We start from the raw sequence: 6,574 nt of genomic DNA, 5'->3' as shown, positions 1-6,574 counted from the left end.
ATAAAGCGAAAAGTTTTTCAGTTAATAAAAATCAGCAAAAAATTACCAAATGGAAAAAGTGATGGAAAGTAATAAAGCTAACGTTTCCACCACTCAATAAATATAATAACTGCATCACTGTTAACCATTGAGTTTCGCAAGTAATAAAATACCGAAAATGCTTATCACAGTGGTCTTGCCGTAATAAAAATATGACTGATAGTCGATACGTTTTCATCTGCACATCACTTATTTTTGTATGGATATGTGACCGATTTACGTGAAAGAGTTTGTAAGAAAATTTCCATAAAATGTGTTGTTCCTGCATCAGGTGATGCATGTTGCCGATTATAATGTTTAGCAAAYATTTCCCAGATCTGCTCTAATTAATACTAATTACGTCTAATTCAATTAAGTTTGATCATTTAACGTTCCATTAAAAAAATCATAAACACTCACAATCACGTATTTATTAGTGTAAGAGTGTTATTCCACATATCAACAAAGTTGTTTTTTGCAATTAAACCGACGAAYATAGAACGAATTTGCTGAATTAACTATTAATAGTATTAAAAATTTCGGAAACGAGAAAGATGAAGAGCAGAAAAATCAGAAGCAATTTATTGCCTGCACTTTAATCAAGGAATTTAGTGGAATGAAAATCATCGTACTTACTTTCTATATAATTATTATCGTGATATCAAGGATTTTTTTTAAGTTTAATTATATTTTTTAAACATTTTCAAATAAAAACCACCTTTGGTTTTCTGATTGACTTTTAATATCAGCATATAATTCTATTTATCTTTCATCCCAAAATTAACTTTCTAATTCATTTTTTTATTCCTTAAAGTTAGTAGTCCTTGGAATTGAGATTCCTTAGTTTGCGTTGTTTGTAATCTGTTCTGGTTTATCATCTTCTGAACGTGTTCTAAAACAAACGTTAGGGCACCTTTAGACACACTTGGTAGCACATCTTGTATTTAATTTTCTAGATGTTGTAAGCACCATTTTGATGGTAAATGAGTTAATTTGTCTCCCTTCTACACACTTTCTACCCTTTACTACTTCACAGCCTTTACTATGAAAGTTTCAGTTCAAAATTCGATTGATTTTTAATGATTTCCCGGAAGATGTTAAAGTGATATTAAAATTGTAGCATTTAAAAAGTTCTGAGGTTCAGAGAGCGCAGATTTTTGAGAGAGTGTGGATTTGTCAGGTACAAACGAGTCAACTGGACTCTCTTTAACACGAGGGAAGCAGTGAGAAATGATCGTGATTATTAAGGGCATTTCCAGAGGATGTTAAATGGACTGCAAGGGATTTCAAGTTTTCAAGTTGAAGTTTAACCAAAACCTGGCAACCTTTAACAATAATCTCAGGTGAACAGTTTTTCACGGACTTTCGATCATTTTTCTGGAGTTTTGGATTTTATTCGGTGGTTAATTTTTGTAGGTTTTTCAGAAGATGTGAAATAAGCTTCAAGATGTGTTTTAATTCCTTTAGTTCCGTTCCGTCTTGATCGATTGTTTGAAATAAACAGGATTTTCTATAACGTAAATGTTGTTAAGTTTTTCTCACGTATGATTTTTCATCTTCGTTTCCAATTTTTGGGCATATCCTCCCTATATTGCTTTATTAACGTATTTACTTTTTATTTTATCTATTGTTAGTTTTTTTCTAATAATTTGTCCTGAAAATATATGTAGGTTGTGCATAGGTCATTACAACACATTACTAACAGTAAATAAAAGATAAACTAAAAATTGTTATTTAGGTTACTTCATCACTATTTCAACAATCACTTTGTATAAGATTTTTAGCTTTGGATCAAAATAAGTATAAAATTCCAGTTTATCTTTATGTATTTGTTGATTGTTTAAGTGTAGCTAATTATCTAACGCTTAGCTTTTGAATATAATTTCGTCTTCTCTTTCAATTTTTCTCCATTTGTCCTCGATATATTGATCTGGAATGATTCATCCTTGGAACAGATGTCGGTTCTGTATAGTTTCTATTGTTCTTTTGTATTTGTAGCGATACTATGGGGGTTTAAGCAAAAGTGAATAAAAAGTAAACCATAGAATTTCTCGTATTTAAAGGATATCGCGAAAACCCTACAGAAGAACAAGTTCTTATGTCATATGCTAATTTTGAATTTGGAATCATTACACGTAAACTTTGATTGCGAAAAACTGTATTCTTCTGGATGAAATTGTGAGTATCCCGAGCATTTCAAACTGGTGTTTTCAAATTTACTTAAACACTTTCCATACAATATACCTGTAGCAACAGTCTTAGATTTATTCAGTTAAAGCTAGATGAAAGTAGAACACCATATATATACAAAACTTGAAGTGATTCATCAATTTAATGCCCATAAACGTTCTAAATAACCACATAAATGAACAAACTAAACTGTTATTAGCAGCGGAAAATATAATTTCAATAAATTGTCTAGTGAGATATTCTGCGGCAAAACATGCAGGTTTAATTAGTTTTTTCGCTCAATATATTTTTTAATGACCGTCAACCAATTGTATTAATATTAATTACCACAATTTTCTGGTCTGGCATTCAATAGCTGTTGAGAAAGGTCGTGGAATTTGAAGTTGTTCTAATTGCAGCCATTGGTTGTAGGCCATTACCAATGACTGCAATTCAACACGCTCTCCTCTGCTAGCAAATGTTTAATTGATGCTTTTAATGCTGCGTTGTGATAGTGGAATGTTTTTAGTAATATGAACGAGATAATAATATGGAGTAGCTAAAAAATAATTGGTCATATTTCCAATTTTTTATTCTACTCGCATAATAAGGGCTACTTCAGTTTCTACTAATCAGCCCCCTGATTTTCTGCTTTGTTATTTTTGATATCTCGTTTTGAAGAATAAAAATACCATTTTCTAATTAACTTTCGTGAGAATTGCAATTTTCACACATTTTGAATACAGGAAACACATAAATGGTCATATTATAGTAGGTACCTACTGATTTTATAGAATAGAAAATTGTTGACGGTCAATTGCAGGGTGGACAAACTAAAAAAATGAAATCCGTGAATGAGTTCCCGAGTTTGAGCTAGTTTTGAGCAAAGTGATTTATTAACACTTGAACAACACATTAGAAAACACTTGTTTTCAATAGAATTATTCACGAAACGAATATAAGTACATATGTGTGTTCTGACTTAAAAACATCGCTAGGTGATTTTGCAGCTTCTAAAGGTTCATATTTGCACGATTTGAGACGTTTAAGAGCATTTGCATACTTTGGATGCCTTGAATTCACTTAATATTTCAAAACATAAATAATACATCACTAGTTTGCGATTTTTGCGATTGATATATTAAAAAATGTACCTCCGTAGCACTAGAGCAATCATACATCCACTGTAATTACGAACTAAGCTCAAGTGAACATAGGCTATGGAATTATTAAAATACATATATTCATGAATTAGAAAATCAAGTAGGTATAGGTACCCATTATACGGTTGAGTATGCTTTGCAAGCACAAGTTTAGCTCATGGCTTACAATTTCTGAAACATTCCGTCATTCATGTAAAACAACCAGGTAAATGTGGTTTTGCAAAATTTTCCATGGACTGAGCAACCAGATGTCAATTTTGTGTATGATAAAATCAATAGATTTGTTTTATTTAGTAGTTAGAATCTTAATTACCATTGCAAACTTTGTCAATGTCTTAGGATCTAAGACGAAAACATTAACCTTTCGAAGTTTATAACCGGCTTGAAAATTGTTTCCACATATAAAAGATATGGAAAGAAAATTTTACAATAAAAGCTTGTAATTATATCAAGCAAATTTTCAACGATTTTCGAGAATTGGATGGGATATTGAAGATTTTGCTTGCGAATATGATAAGTATGTAAAATTTGAATTATTTTTCAAGTCAATTAGAATCAATTCAACTTTATAGACATTCAATTGCTCATTTCAATGTTGTTGACGAACTATTCAATACAAACACGAACACCATATAATATTAGAATGGAATAGAGCTTAATTTCAAACGTTGCAATTACAATACAATTACACATAAGTAGATAAGTATCAGAGCAACATGAAATGATATATTGTCAATAATACAGATTCAAAGATTAATATACCGACTTATTGTAGAAAATAATTATTTAAATAGTCCGGTTATAGTTAAGTTCTTTAACAATGTCTTGGTTTGTCTTTTAAACACTGCGTAATTTTCAATTATTTAGTATAATTAAATATTCTTATGCAGACGAACAGGATAATAAAAATCTGCTGTTTTTGTATTAAGCAAATTATTAGTGTTACTTCGACTGTTTCTATGTTCTTGTTATTTAACCGGATGACTGAAAATTTCATCTTTATGAAGTCCCCAGCACCACCATGTCTATTCTGCCGCCAAAAAATTCTCGTTTTCTTGGGAAATGTCAGACACTGTATTAGAAAATATTAATATAAAAATATTAAATTAATCTTACAAAGAAGGGTGATTTATTTTAACAAACATTCCTCTTTTTTTCGTTAAATTATTCAATTACATTTGAAAGCAAATAATTTATTTATATCTTATGCTAATTACTAATTACGCGTAAACTTTTATTGAAAAAACCAAATTCTTCCTGGTGAAATTACGAATTTTATGTTAATGGTACAAACAAAGGTAAATAATATTTATAAAACATTAAAATAAACAGTATTTATATTAACAAATGCTCCTTTGTTTTCAAAAATTACTCAGTTTTTCCGTGAAAGTAAAGAATATGTTTTCTTCAAATTTCCTCAGGATAGGCAAAAACGTCTTCTTTAATTTAATTCATTAAATTAATTTTTACTTAATTAAAGCAAAAGTCAGTTCAATATTAAAACATAAAATATAATGTTTCCTTTGCTTCGAAAATAACATTTACCATTTTGTAAACTTTTTGAACTTCTAAACTCTGTAAAGTTTCAAGATAATAATCCAATTGATTTTTTTTAATCACAAATATTTTAGAGCCTAAATTTAAATGATTTAATTATTACTAATAAAACTTGGCTTGATCACCATATTTATGACGACGACTTTTTACTTTGATTTAAGCAAATATTCCAGATTAGTTTCCAAAAAATTATGTATGTTTTAGTAAAACTGGCGATCTATGAATTTTTTTCTTGGTTTTCAAAAATTTATTTCTGCTGAGCACTTTGTATGTTTTTAGATTTGTATGAAAATAAATGTAAATTTTCAGTTTTATCCTCAAATATTTTTCAATTGTTTGGAGGCAACATATTATTAAGCAATAAGCTCTTGAATTTATGTTTTCAAATAAGTATAGTAGGCTAAAATATTAAATTTAAATTTGAATTAAGTAAATTTCGGTGTTGTTTGTGATTTGTACGCCTTTCCAAAAAACAGCGATTTCTAATTCCTATAAAATGTGTTTTAGGGTAATTTTTGCTATCGACGAGTTCTTTGAATGGTCAAAATGATGTTTTGAATGAAATGTTGCAGTTCTTCAAAGAAACATTCTGTATTTTTACAAGAAAAGGGTGCAAATGAACCTGATGTTTTTTATTTATTTTTATATAAAAGGATTGTATTTCGAAAATTTCAATACGTAGCTACACTGTTTAAAAGTGTTCCAAACAGCAAAATATGGAATGCATTCGAATAAAAAGTAGCTCTTTGCCAAAAATTCCCACGTGAAAAATACCAAAAACTTTCTGACAAATTTATATTAATAAGTAAATATTCGGTGTTTCAAGCATTGCAATTTTCACACAAACTTAAATAATCAGCGGTGTTTTGAGTTCCAAATACTTACTATTTTTTCCTTGAGGCACTGTATAAGTCAAATCGTGAAATTCTATGTCGACCCAAGAACTTTTAGGTAGCTCGTACTTTGTCGAACATGTCACATTCATGTTGAAAATTAAATTCAATCAAATATCGCAGTTTTGGTAAAATTCGAATTTCTTACAGGGCGAAATTTTACTTTGCAAACATTTGAAACACGATGCTGAACTTATACATTTAAACGATTTAAAAAAGCCAAATTGTCGTCAAAATTTCTGAAACTCGCAGAATTTCGGATGAGTTCTGATGGACCGACTTTTCGCAAATATAATGCTTCTATCCCGAATTCGAACTAATCCATTGAATATAAACATAAATAAAGTAGCGTGTCGTGCACTTGTCCCCTCTTCCCATGCAATTGTTTAAAGTGTTCAACGACGTTGCCGGACGCTTCGTACTAAAATAGGCGCACAGAAAGCCGATAGCTGAAACTCTTTATAAACTACTTGACGAAATTTAAGTAACATTTCGGACGGTACTACAAATTGTTTAAAAGCGACCAGCTTTATTTTATTGTTCTCATAACATGCTTACTTTATTAGCTTATTTTCAATTTATTATCAACTTTGTTTTTTTGTCTGCGTAACAAAAATTATTTACTGATGTTCAAATATCTATAATAAATAAAATAACAAGTATCGCTATTTAAATATTTTTATTTACTCCAGTTGCCCTGTTGTCGTCTCCTGATGAGCTTCGAAAGAAAAGAGTTTATAAAGTTAACAAACTGTCCCAGTTTTTTTCCTTGTG

At 29.7% G+C, this 6,574-nt stretch overlaps 1 non-coding gene across 1 annotated transcript; it reads right to left on the bottom strand.

Moving 5' to 3' along the window:
• Nucleotides 1-737: 737 nt before the first annotated feature.
• Nucleotides 738-6,340, bottom strand: LOC109533009. Its single transcript, XR_007282466.1, has 2 exons — nt 5,793-6,340; nt 738-910 (listed from the first exon to the last, which is right to left on the bottom strand). It is a non-coding gene; the product is annotated as an uncharacterized LOC109533009 (transcript).
• Between the last annotated feature and the right edge of the window lie 234 nt (nt 6,341-6,574).

This window comes from Dendroctonus ponderosae, unplaced genomic scaffold (assembly GCF_020466585.1).
Source record: "Dendroctonus ponderosae isolate FM_Combo_2020 unplaced genomic scaffold, Dpon_F_20191213v2 Dpon_F_20191213_1, whole genome shotgun sequence".
Taxonomy (NCBI): Eukaryota; Metazoa; Arthropoda; class Insecta; order Coleoptera; family Curculionidae; genus Dendroctonus; species Dendroctonus ponderosae.
Note: the sequence above shows the minus strand (reverse complement) of the source record. Positions and strands in the feature narration are given on the sequence as shown.